At 41.7% G+C, this 13747-nt stretch overlaps 1 protein-coding gene across 1 annotated transcript in view; it reads left to right on the forward strand.

Annotated features, from left to right (window-relative positions):
• LOC307213948 (uncharacterized protein) overlaps positions 1–13747 on the forward strand; it is a gene marked incomplete at its 5' end in the record, with an annotated part of 607513 nt that overhangs the window by 469085 nt on the left and 124681 nt on the right. The gene's annotated exons all lie outside the window — the stretch shown is intronic.

Consider the following 13747-nt stretch of genomic DNA (forward strand, 5'->3'; position numbering starts at 1 on the left):
CCAGATAATTCTTTTTTCCACCGTAGTGTTCATATTTATCTCAAAGTAATCCTTCAAAACTTTTTGGGCCTTCTTAATAATCTCCTGATCTCTAAACAAATTGTCATTCATCTTCCATCTAAAGGAGCCGGTTGGTAGTAGTGTCATGTCCATCTTTACCGCATTATGGTCGGAGCAGGTCTTTGGGCAGATTTCCACCTTTCTGGTCTTAGGTGCCAGACCTCTAGATATCCATATTTGGTCGATTCTTGTCCAGGTCAGCTGGGCTTCAGAGAAAAATGTTCCCTCTCTTCCCAAGGGGTTCTTTGTTCTCCAAATGTCAATCAGATCCATATTGTCTGTCATTTCAAAAAAAGTCTTTGGTAGTCTGCCATCTTTTGTGACATTTTGGCTTTGTGACTTATCCATGTTAGTTGATACGACCCCATTCATATCTCCCATCATAATGATGTTGTTATAGTCCAGATAATCCAGCATAGTCTCATGCAACTTCTTGTAAAATTCCGATTTCCCCTCATTTGGTGCATAAATTCCTAATATCAAAAGCTTCTCTCCTTGATGCTGTATCTCAATTGCCAAAATTCTTCCATGTTCATCTTTAAATAAAAAATTAGGTGACAGGCTCTCTTTTGCATATATCACCACACCTCTCTTCTTTACTCTGTCCGAAGATATGAATTCCTGGCCAAGTCTTTTATTTATTAACACTTTTCTATGGAGCCTGGTCACATGTGTTTCTTGTAAGCAAATAATGTCCAATTGTTCTTTTTTTAATATGTGAAATATGTTCCTCCTTTTTTCCGGGATGTTGCAGCCATTTATATTCCAGCTCAAGAGTTGCAGAGACATCCTGAATAAATCTGGTTATTTTCCTGGGGGTGGTATCTTATTCGCTGGATCTTCAGGTTCCAAGGGTGAAGGTACCGCCGGTGCTCCCGGCCCAAAGGGTGATTCAATTCCTATTTGAAGGTCCTCTCCGTATGCAGTCAGAAATTTGTCTCTATCTTCCAATGTTCTAATTTTAACCTTCTTCCCTCTGAAGGTAAAGGATAGTCCTTGAGGAAACTCCCACCTAAAGATAATTGAGTTGCTCCTCAGCAACCTAACCAATTCAAGGTAGGCAGATCTAAGGTCCAACAGTTGTTTAGGAATGTCTTTGTAAATTTCAATTCTTTTATCCAAAATGTCCAGTGACTTTTCGTAGTGTAGGCCCAAAATCTTATCCCTTTCCTCCTATGATCTCAATGTTATCAAACAGTCTCTGGGCTTCTCTTTCTTTGCAAATCTTCCGAGCCTGAAAGCTGATACAATTTTAAAGTCCTTTTCCTCTAAATTCCAAAACTTGGAAAATTCTTTAGTCAAAAACTCAGCTAAGTTGCCTTCTTCCACTTCTGGTATCGCCCTTATCCTTAAGTTACTCTCCCGGTTCCGCAGTTCTATCATAGAAAGATAGGTCTGGTGTTCACCTACTTGTTTGCAGAGTGGTCTTACCTCTTGTTCTAAATTTTCAAGTTTTTGGCTAGTGTCCTCAGCCAATTTCCAATTTTCTACTGTGGCCTCCATCAACTGCCCAATTGCTTTTACGTTCTGTGATACTTGTCCAGTTAATTTATTTAGACATTCTGTATTTTGATCAATTTTAGCTGTTTGCTCATCAGCTTTCTTGTCCAAAGATTCCACTCTCTTGTCCAGAGATTCCAATTTTTCATATATTTTCTCTAAAATAGAAGCAGTTGCTCCTGAGGCCATATCTTCCAATTGTAACTGCTCAGTTTCTCCCTCCCCTGCCTGTGGCAGAGAAGCAGCTTCTTCCTCTGAAGGCAAAGTAGGTACAGATGATCTACGTGTCTGCAAGGCTGAGGTTAAAGTTGTTAAAGTTGTTTGTCTAGTTCTTCCCCTCTTTCTTGCGCCACTCATTCTAGAGTTATCTAAAAGTCAAGGTCAAGCTGAGTTGTTCCCATGAGAAAGCTGCAGCCCAGAGGAAAACAGTCAAACAGGAGGTCAGGAAAAGGAAAGTAGAATAATGTCACTGCTGTAAATCCCCAAATCCTCTAGGGGGAGCTTAAAATGTCTTCAGGGAAGAATCCAATTCTAGTAAAATTATTAAAATCAAATTTAATGTCCCAGAACCTTCAGTAACAGGTTTTAAACAGAGTTAGTGTTGACAGCCACATTGTTTCAAACAGTGCATACTGGTGTTTCAAATGATGTTTCAAAATAGCAAGTCCAAACCCCCTCAGATTGTTGCAAATTTTAATACACAGTAGCCAGATCTTGCAAACTGACAGCTCAGTCTCAGGCAGCTCCAGCACCTGGGTTTCTCACTCAAATTGTAGTTCCAATAGAAGAAAGGTATCACGAAGTAAATAAAGGGCAAAAAAACAATTGCTTAAAGTCCTTATTTCGTTTAAAGGAAAGTTCAGTGGGTGCTCAGATCAGTTAGGTTAAAAGTTCTTTCTATGCCCCCACTCCTCCAGCTCTTTGCTTTGAAGTTCAGTGGCAGCGGAAGACGGACTTCCTGTTTTATGTCACTCCGCTTTCAGCCAAATTCAGTATTTTTTAGTCTCAAATTTTTTAAAGTCCTTCTTTACTCACGGGTTGTTGCTTTTCCGAATCAGAAGTTTCCAGGAAAAAAGGTCAGCGCTCACCGGCAGCAGCAGCATGGCTTCACTCCGCAGATTGCGAAACGACTCACAGCGCCGCTACCCCCTCCACGTTCCGGAGCCCCTTACGGGGTTCCTTCAGCGTTTCAGGGGCAGCTTCTGGCGCCCGCCGAGTCCCGAGACCACAGGCTTTTGCTGCCTGTGGGTTTCCCGAATGGGTCTCCGCTTCGCCGTAGCGGACAACCCGGTTTCCACGGAGCTCCTCCTCACAGAAAGAAGAGGACCGCCATTGCCGTTCGCGCCGCCTCCGGAAGTCATGCTGAGAGCCAAAATAAATGGCAAATGGGAGATGTGCAAACAGCCCTCCATTTTCAGTGGAGAAATGGAAGGGGAAGAGGCTGCTTAACCTTTCCCCTCATGCCATCTGTCCACTCAAAACCACTTTTTCAAACAGGGGGAAAGATATAGGACGGTGTAGGTAGAAATACAGCTTAAATATTTGTATGATTCTTTGAGCAAAGAAATGACGAGAGGGGGTAGGGTTAAGAAACCCTTTTTTCATTCCTCTTCCATTCATAGATTCCAGTTATATTTTTCAATATAGAAAAAGAAAAAAGGAAGGAAGGACCACATTTGGAGCACTGTTTACACATGTTCTGCGCATCATCTTTGGCCCTTATGCTTTCATCATTCCAGGTCTACCAGGATAATGGAAGCAAGTTATATTAAGCTTTCTGTGCTGTTAGAAGTTGTAACTGTTGTAAATGTAACTAGATTTATTTTTTAACTTTCAAACAGATTCAGTCAGCACCAATTCAAATGTTTCAAAAGGTGAAATATGTTTAAAAGATGACTTGAACAGGGTAGAAGAGAACTCTTTAAAAAATTTTTTTGATGCAAATGACAAATTTCCTTCTTTTTTGCATTACTCTTTTTATATGTTGCTCAGTGATCATATAACTATAAAACCACAGGAACTCAATTATAGAAAGAAGATAAAATATAGCAGTAAGTATGAAAACAATGTGAGCATACATTTTCTCCAGACCTTTTCCATTATATATATTTTTTTATTTTAAAAATTCTCCTTGATGTGTTGCAGACTGGAAACTTGATACATAATATGTGTGCCTTTCATTGTCTGTGTGTGTGTGGGGGGGGGGGGAAATAAGAATGTCAAATGAAGAGGCCAGTAGAAACCTAAAGCACTAATATGTGTGAGTAAGGGAAATGTCTTAAATAATATAGAACAATCTGAACCATGGATGAATACAGATCATTCTTCCTGTTAACAATTACTCCCTCTTTGCAGCTTTCTTTCTCTCTGATCCATCCTTCTGACCTTCTGTAAAAGCAAGGACAGCCTAGATTTTATCATTCCCCCCCCCCCTTTTCTTGTCATCCTACAATTGTTCGCAGTAGTTTCTTGGAGCATCCTCTGAAGTATGTAGATGGTTCTTATTTATTTTTGTCATATGGTGTAACAATGTAGATAAAGGAGACTGCGGCTGCAATTCTGTATGCTCTCACCTTGGATTGAGTACCATTCACTCACTGGAGTTTACTTCTGCGTAGACACTTATACAATTTTACTGTTAATATGACAAAATAGCATGAGTAGAAAAATGATGAACGTAAAGTAATGTGTAGGGGGGAGAGCCCTGAGGATGCTCACTGAGAATCAGGACTGGATTGGAATATGTAACAGACCATCTTAAAATGTGAGGGCAACACTGGTTTGAGGAAAATATGCTAAATTTGACTCACAGGACTCACACTATATCCAGCTCTCATGCCTGCTTAACAGTCTTCTTGGGTGCTTTCCCCTAGAATATGTCCTTCAACTGTGATTTTCACTCTCCACACCCCCCAGCCCCTGCTGCACAAATGTTCATGTGCCAGGCGGGGACATGGTGTATGTGTGTGTGTGTGTGTGGGGGGGGGTTATCTTCACCCTCTGTGCTCTCCACCCCCCGCCACTGGCAGGATGTGATAGGGATCTCTGCAGGGGGCACCTGATTCATGCCCCCCTCAGATTGTGTACCTGGGGCAAGGTCCGCACCCACTATGCCTCTGAGTGATCAACACAGGCTTTTTTGGCACCTAGGAGCTGCTGTTAGAGTAACCGTGTCTCTTACATTATGGTCCTTTCTTAGAAGGGCTGTCTGATCCAAGACCGGTTTTATGATAAAGAACAGAGAATGGGGGCCTTGGAGCTGAACATCAGGAGTTAGCTGCTGGATGGCAGACTGATCAGGTACACAGACCCATTTGGTCACAGTCTTCCACACTATCATTAGATACATCATAAAAAGGTAAAGGGACCCCTGACCATTAGGTCCAGTCACGGACGACTCTTGGGTTGCGGCGCTCATCTCACTTTATTGGTGAAGGAGCCGGCGTACAGCTTCTGGGTCATGTGGCCAGCATGACTAAGCTGCTTCTGGCAAACCACAGCAGCACATGGAGATGCTGTTTACCTTCCCGCCTATTTATCTACTTGAACTTTTATGTGCTTTTGAACTGCTAGGTTGGCAGGAGCAGGGACCAAGCAACGGGAGCTCATCCCGTCGCAGGGATTCAAACTGCTGACCTTCTGATCAGCAAGCCCTGGACTCTGTGGTTTAACCCGCAGCGCCACCCGCGTCCCATACATCATACTTCTATTTAAATTATAGTCAGTGAGTTTTTCGTTAGTCCAGCTCAGAGTAGGTCTTTTGAAATTAATGGAAATTATTAACCTTAGCTGCATTAATGTCAATAGATGTGATCTGAGGAGAATGCAGCTGGACATATCCCATTATTTATAAAAGTACACCTCTACAAATAAGTTAACATTTGCACATGTGCAAATGTGCACCCTATTTTCTTTTTGCCAATGCAGAAGTGGCCTTGGAGGACTGAAGGGCTTTCTCCGATTTTTGTAAGATGATTCTGAGGGGGGTGGGGAGAGAGAGAATAGAAAGCAGCAATGGCCACTAAACTAAATGGTTGGCCATAAGTTGCCCACTGGTCTTCCTAAATATATTTTCAGGAAATGTGGTGCTGGGTTGCTCTGTAATGAGCCACGCTTATCCATTCCACTGCAGTTTTGAAGCAGGAGGAGGGTATCACGAAGGAAAAACAAAAACAAACCACACTAATCTGATCAATAGTAATCTATCCAACTGTTAGTTATGGATACTTGTTTTGTTTACTGCTTTTTTTACTGTGAAGGTGAAGCCAGGTGAACACAATGCCATATTCACACCATGCATTTAAATCACTGTGATACCCCTTGAAATACCCATGGCTTCCCCCAAAATGGGAGCTGTAGTTTGTTTGTTTGTTTGTTTAGGCTGCTGAAATGGTTAAAAGACCTGTATTCCCCTCCCAGAGCTACAGTTCCTAGAGAGGTTTAGCAACCAATCCCTCTTCGCAGACAACTCTGGAAATTGTAACTCTGGGAGGGGAATAGGGGTCTCCTAGCACCTTTCAGCACTCTTAACAAGCTACAGTTCCCACAATTCCTTGGGGGAAACCATAAATGTGTGAAGTGGCATCAATGTGCTTTAAATGTATGGTGCGAATGTGGCCAGAGTGAAGCAGAAAGGAGTGACACTCTAGCTCCTGTATTCCTGTATGTACAAAGAAATCTTTATGACATATACCTTACAACCACCACCCATGGGAATTTGTTAGGATAAGTATGTGGATTGCTGGGGTGGAAAGTAGGTGATTGTAAGCCATACGGGTCAATAATTAGGAAATGACCTTCTATCACCCTTCTTAAGGGTAAAAAACCACGATGCTTGGATTCTACATGGACCCTAGACAAGATAAAAAGTGACAGTTCCTCCTTACCTACTGCATGCAGCTGTGCTATAGCTTTTAAAGAGTAATCACAGCCTACTAATAAGACCAATCCTTAAAGCAAAAAGTCTGTAAAGTTTAGGAAGGTAATCCATCAATGTAGAAAGGTGAATAATAATTGGAAAAGGCAGCAGCAGGGCATGAGTTGCAAATCCAGCTTAGCTAGCAAAATGCAGTTCTTCACTGGCAGTGCTAGTAAATATTGGCCACTTTTATGGTGGTAGTGGAGAAGCCAATTTCATTCAAAATATTTACATGAAAGCAATTAAACTATCACAAGTAAGGTAATTTTCCAGGATATTGGTTTAGATGTTATTATCTGGCCCTTTAAATCCAGGTTTACTCGGGATTAAGCACACCTATCCATTAGGTGTCCGATGATTTTGGCTTCCAACCTAAATTGAATTATAATTTCTGAAGCATGTATAAAGATCATTCCAGGAACACTAGGTTCCCCTATATATAGTAACATAGCTGCATCAGTGCTGCTTCCCAGTGGATTCTTAACATCCTGACACAGTTACTCTTGGGCTTTTGGGACCACGTGCACAGAGCTAATAACATGGGTCTTCCCACCCAATTGTCACAATACATCCTGGCAGCCATAATAACACGTGAAGATGTCCTTGGTGGTTCTTCTGAATAATTGTATGGTGGTCTAAAGTGAGATTTGTAAGGACTGTAGGCATAATTCCGTCAAGCAATTTAAGTTGTGCAGATTTCCACAGGTAGTTAAGCAGATGCCTAAAGCTTTCCCACTGGAACTCAAGGGACAGAAAAGTGTTTTTCTGAGTCCTTGGGGTTTTCACACATGAGACAAAAAACAGCTTTAAGATAAAGTCTTGAGGGAAATACAGATTTTTCTTCAAATTCTCTCACACATTACAAATATTCATATATGATGCAAAGTAAATGAGAGACTCAAATGCATTTTTGTGTGTCATGTATGGAACTCCTCTAAACGACCAAAGCCACTTTGGCTTTTGGGAGCCCAAATGCCAGTGACGTTTTGCTAAACCTCTTTGAATGCCTTGCAGGGGAGATGTGATTCATTGTCTGCTCCTCTTTTCTTAATGATACAATTAACTAAGCCCGTATTTCAAAAGGTTCTGAGGTGCTTAATTTATGCTGGAGATAACTCGAGTTTCACTGCCTCCGAAAGCTGTACAGTAGGTGGTGCCCATGTCCCTCACATTTCACTACGATTTGAGGATAGCAGGAGTTAAAATTATACCTAATTTGAGAAATCTGTTTAGAGATAATTATAAACCAAGTTTAAAACAGATTGATGAGGACCCTGCCAGATGGAAGTGGTTTCTGCTTTCCTTCTGAAGGGTTGAGGGTATAGTTAAAAGGAATATACTCCCTCATCTAATCTCTCTGCAGCAGATATTACCTCTCCCCCCACTAAATCACTGAAAAAAAGGAGCTATCCTTACACTTGGAAACAAGATGCCCCATGCTTCAAATCTCCTAGCTGATTAAATATAGATAAACTGCAGCCAATTCTCAGCAAGGTTCAGTCAGTATTTATTCTGAAGAAGGAACCCTCTCTCCAGAAACATTGTGCTACCCACAGCACAGCCATCCCAGTGTGCCAGCTGCTGCTTTGCCAGCCATGCTCTTCCATTGTACTGTGAAATAGTGTGCTTTGGATGAAATGTAGCCTGTGTCTGCAAGTCGCTTCCCTTTACACCAGCCATGCCTAGCTATACTGTTTTGTATATGTGTTGAGCAGCTATTTGCAGATCAAGAGTTTGACAAATGGGTACCCACAGAGGCTTCCAGTTTCTTGAAAGCCCAAACACAATATCCTGGGAACTCAATTTCAGGATGAGTAGAAAAACCAATGTGGGCAGGGCTGGTTAGGTTCCTATATAATAGGTAGTGAAATTCCTATCGTGGAATTTTTCCCCATCAGGGAGAAGAGCAGCTCTGTTCTGCTTTATGAACCCCAGTTATGGTGGACTGAATTATCAGCAGTTGATTTGCCTACCATGCACATTAGGGGCATGGAAACATTGGGTATCTTATGCAACAGATAGCTAGATAGATAGGTAGATAGCTAGATAGGGGAGCATTCTCTGCTCATCTACAATGCTAGTGCACAGCATTGTGATGTATAGCTAAGCTTGCAACAGCTATGCATTAGCTTAATGCTTATTTCACATAATTCCTTCACAGGAAACATTTGGCAGCAGGATTCCAGGTATGAAAGAGAGAAAAGCCAGTGCTGCTATGCAGTGCTTGGGAACACTGGATCGCTCTTTTTAATAAAATAAGTTGGGAATTCTCTGGCATCATATACTTGATATTGTGCTGAAACTCAAATCCCACACAATGATGACTATTGTAGGTATATAGTATTATGCTGAAAAATCCCTCATTTTTCTCCTGACCCAGTAAATCAGTAATTAAAGAGAAAATAAATTGCTTCTGGAAATGATCAAAGTAGAGCAAAAAAGCCAGTGAAATTGTCAGGAGTGAGATGCATGCTTTGTTTCTGCACTTCCCTAATTTCCAAGCCTCCCATGTGCTCCTTCTGAGTGTCCTTACATTCTACAAATAATCCCACTTGTGGTCTGCATTCTGCAGCCTTCCTGGGTGCCCATGTTTCCTGAAAATCCCATGACAACTTCAGCTTGGATTTCATTGCCCATTGCAGGAGATGAACTCATACTGAGGGGGACAGAGGCAGCAGTGGGCAGAGGTAACAGGATGTCCTAGGAGGTGTGATTTATTCATGATGTGACAGAGACGTTACCAAGCCTTATAAAGCCCAGACCACAACCCCTTCTTTCATGGATGCTTTAGTCGAGAGTCCTGCATTGTAGGAGGTTGGAGTTACTGACCCTCGGGGTCCCTTCCAATTCTACAATTCTATGATTCACATAGGACTGGGAGAGTGAGAAAGCTGTATGTGGTGTACCTGACAACTGCTTGTTAATGTGGTACCCTTAGGTGGACTCCCTGAAGACAGGCGAGAGTCAAGATATAGCCTAGCTTCAGCCAATGCCTAAGCCAAACCGATCACATCTGTGACCAATAAAGTTGTGGCCTAGTTGAACCCATAAACCTAAATACTCGTGTTGGTATGTCTGTTACCCACTAGGGAACTGCGGGTCATGGGGTCTTGGCATGCAAATTGGAGGATAGGCCAAGTAATATAATATCTCACATTCATCTTCCTCAATATGTCTTCAGCTCAACTGAAGAAGTTTCAAGAAGTGACATGGATCTGTTCAACCTGTACATCTCCATGCCAAAACAAAAGGGAGGCATGTTCTTATCTGAGTGATGTTTGCAGATGATGCAGCTTTGACAGAGCACTTCGAAGATGCTCTGCAGAGACTCATCAGCTGTTTTGCCCAAGCCTGCATGGAGTTTGACAATGTCTGCAAATGTGACATGAAGCCACATTAAGCCTTCTGTATGGGAATCCCTATGGACGCGGGTGGTGCTGTGGTCTAAACCACTGAGCCTCTTGGGCTTGCCAATCAGAAGGTCGGCGGTTCAAATCCCTGTGACGGGGTGAACTCCCGTTGCTCGGTCCCAGCTCCTGCCAACCTAGCAGTTCGAAAGCACTCCAAAAAAAGTTTAAGTAGATAAATAAGTACCACTCCGGCAGGAAGGTAAACGTTTCCTTGCGCTGCTCTGGTTTTGGTGTTCCGTTACACCAAAAGCTGCTTAGTCATGCTGGTCAGATGACCTGGAAAAACTGTCTGTGGGCAAAGGCCGGCTCCCTCAGCCTGTAAAGCGAGATGACCGCGACAACCCCAGAGTCATCTGCGACTGGACTTAACTGTCAGGGATCCTTTACCTTTTTATGGGAATCTCTTGTAGACAATCGCAGTTCCTGGAGATAGTCAGGTGACGTATCCACAGCAGTGACCAGAGGACAAATGTCTGCTGGGAGGAGTGCAAAGGGAAGAAATGCCAGGGTGATGCTGTAGCAGTAAAAGCAGATGCCTTCATCTGCTCCACCTGCAAGAAAACATATATCTTCTGTATTGGTTTCTACAGCCACAGCAGGCGCTGCAGCTCTCCTACAGTTTGACTTTAACCTGAAGGCGCACACTCCCATTGGGAGAGTGGTTTACCCACCCATAAGCCTACAAATAAAGTTCCCAACCATGGTCTGAAGGCTAACAATATGAAGGCCATCCTTTTCCATATGCATGAAATTGTTTATTTTTATATAGCTATATATCTATAGATTTATATCTATATTTATTTATCTATATCAATTGAATGTTTTGAAAGAATTCTCCAAGATGTTCATACTCTGTACATTTTTCTGATGAATGAGCACTTTGAAGGGAACACATTTTGAAGGCAGATATAGAGGGGGAAATTCTGCCCATTATAAGGGTATTTACCTGTAATGTAAGGCACAGATGCTTGGTTTTGAAAAGGTTGGCATATATAGGGGGAAACTGTATATTGAATAGGGGGGTGGCGGGGGGGGGGAATTCATGAGGCAATTTTCACCTTGTTACCTAATTTGAATTTTAATAGACAAACTCTTACAACAGTGGCAGGCTGGAAGGAAGCAATGATTGAAAAGAGCCAAAGAGGATATTACCAGACAATTACCATACAATTTAAAATGCATATTCCATTGTTCCTGCACAGTGTTTCGTAAGCTCCTCACAAGCCATGGAGAGGTTATAGCTAAGAGCAATGATCAGAAGGGAGCAAGTACAATCCCCATTGACAATTCCGCTTCCCTCCCTCTTCGCTCACGCTGGTGCAATGAGGCATTGGATTGCAAATGGAACAGTGCCCTTGTTGACCATTTCGAATCAACAGAATTAAATTCATCTGCACTTTAAGTGGGCAAATGTTGAAAGCATTTGGAATCTGCAGATATGCAAAACACCAGCAAGTCCATAAATGGAAAGCTGAGAAAAGGAAGGGGAGGGGGAGACCTTGACTTTCGTTCTTGTTTGAGGGAAAGTGGTGCCGCTCTTGTAGCTTTGGTAAACACCCCCACTTTCTAACATTTAGAAAGCGTTTTTTTTAATGCTTTGTGCAAATGGTGGACCCATTCCCATGGAAATTCCTCAGCGCTGAGGCGCTGGTGCCAAAGCAGTTCTGTAAAAGCACAAGACAAAGCCTGCATTTCAAAATGGAGCGTCTCCCACTATAACTATCAGCAGCTGGCTCAGCAGGTATGATCATATTTCACCCTGAACATTTAAGGTGGCTAGACAGACTTCCACTTGGGACAGAAGAAAAGCAGCTATTTTCCCTTTCTCTGCAAGGAACAAAGGCAGAATATAATCACCACCCAAGTTGTGATTAAAAACACCTGTTGAATAAAAAATTGATTCTTAGCAGTGTCTTCATTTGATGACTAACAGGGTGCCCTCCTTTAAAAATGCATTTCAGAGTTCTCCCGAGAAAGGGTCTTGCCTACCCCAGATCTTTAATATCTCAGGCGCAGCTCTTTATTGCAGCCTGTCTGCCAGATGTCTGGCTTGATTGTTTCTCAGGTTCATTTGGTATAAGCTGCAGGGGGAAAAAATGGTGTTTTGCAAGTCTTGGTTGTGTTGTGAAGTTGAATTGACTTAAAGGAGAAAACAGCTGCCAGTGCAGTCTCTGTGTTTACGGGAAGAAAACAGATGAAGGAATAATCTGGCATTTGAAGGGCATCATTTCTTTAAAAAGTGCATTGGGCTATTTTTCTCTCTGTCAGCACCCGCCATTTCATATATGAGCTAAATGCCAGCATTAGATGACACTAGACCATTCCATTGCACTGTGAGCTAGAGAATGTGAGTTGCACATGAATTTCTGGAGTAAATTCTAGAATAGTCTGATCCTCTAGCCCAGGTCCCTTGCTTTCTGCTTTTAATAAAATAACAATAACAATAACAATAACAATAACAATAACAATAACAATAACAATAACAATAACAATAATTTATTTCAAAAAATTCTACAATGATGGCCATTTTTCTTTTAGTTGGAAGTCACCCTGGAAGATTATTCCACAATCATTCTTGGCTATTTAGTTACCTACTTTTATAATCCAGACTTTTTTCATGTGTAGTTAACCTAAAGACACATTCCTATAATTTGATTGTTCTTCTTTACTTGCTTTACTTCTTTACTTTATTATTAGTTGATACCAGGTTAATCAACTGTTTCCCCATTCTGGATATGGTTTTAATGCCTAACCCACTGAACCTCTCTCGTCCACCAATCACACTGCACAATCCTATACATATCTACTCTGAAATCAGTCCCACACTAATCAGTGCACAGCATTACACCCCTAATCTTTCATTTCTCCACACCAAACATGTCAGTTTGCATTTTTTAGTGTGGAAATTATTAATCTGATGTGCAGAGATCTTTCCTATCCTAATTAATTCAAGAGGGTTCTGGAAGCTTCTGTGTGTGAAAGTAACAAGCAGAAGGTTCCTGATGTTTGGGTTATTCCTTCAGAGAAGCTGAGTGCAGCTAGTTTAAACTGGTTCTGTTATCTCTTCTGTCAAGATCATGCTAACAATAGAAGTAAGGCCAGAAGAAGCCTGGGTTTCACTTTCTCTTTCTATCTCTTTTCCTTCTGGTCTGGTGTTCTGTATGTAGTATGTTGGGTGTTAAGGTTTGGACTTATTATAAGTTATTGTAAATCTAAGTTAAGTCTGTTGCAACTGGATTTCTTATGGACAGTGCCAATCCTGAATGTATTGGATTTGTGACCATTATGCTCATTTGCCTTCAGTAGCAGTAAAGCTCTGCTGGATGAAATATTAATTGCCTCTGCTCTATTTTTGGGAATCCTGCAACGTGTTTCAGTTGTTACTCTGCTAACTATACATCTACTCTGGATCAGTATTGAGTAGAATTTCATGACAAAACTTTTAGTCCCTTCCACCATATAGCAGCCCTGTAACCTGCCCTTAAACTCACTAGTCTCCTTCTGCAATGCCAGTATTGAAAATATTGTTCAGAATAATAGTCTCATCTGTTCTGAGAAGAATAGTGGTACCACTTCCAAAGTCTTGAAACTGATGCTCCTTTTAATACAGTATAAAATGGTGTTAGGGAGTAAAACACTATTGACTCACTGTACAGTCAACTGTATATTCTAATCCTGCAATCTTCCTTGCTATCTAGTCACTTATTCTCATCGCCAGCACCATGTACATGTACTGTACTATGATCTTTGTTTCTTAGCTCCTGTGTGCAGTAAGAGCAAAATGCTAAGTGTTCTGCTCACCACACTGTATTTTGAATTACTTGCATCTGTATCTTAATGTTGTTCTAAGACTAACCTG

Source organism: Podarcis cretensis (assembly GCF_951804945.1).
Source record: "Podarcis cretensis genome assembly, chromosome: 4".
NCBI lineage: Eukaryota > Metazoa > Chordata > Lepidosauria > Squamata > Lacertidae > Podarcis > Podarcis cretensis.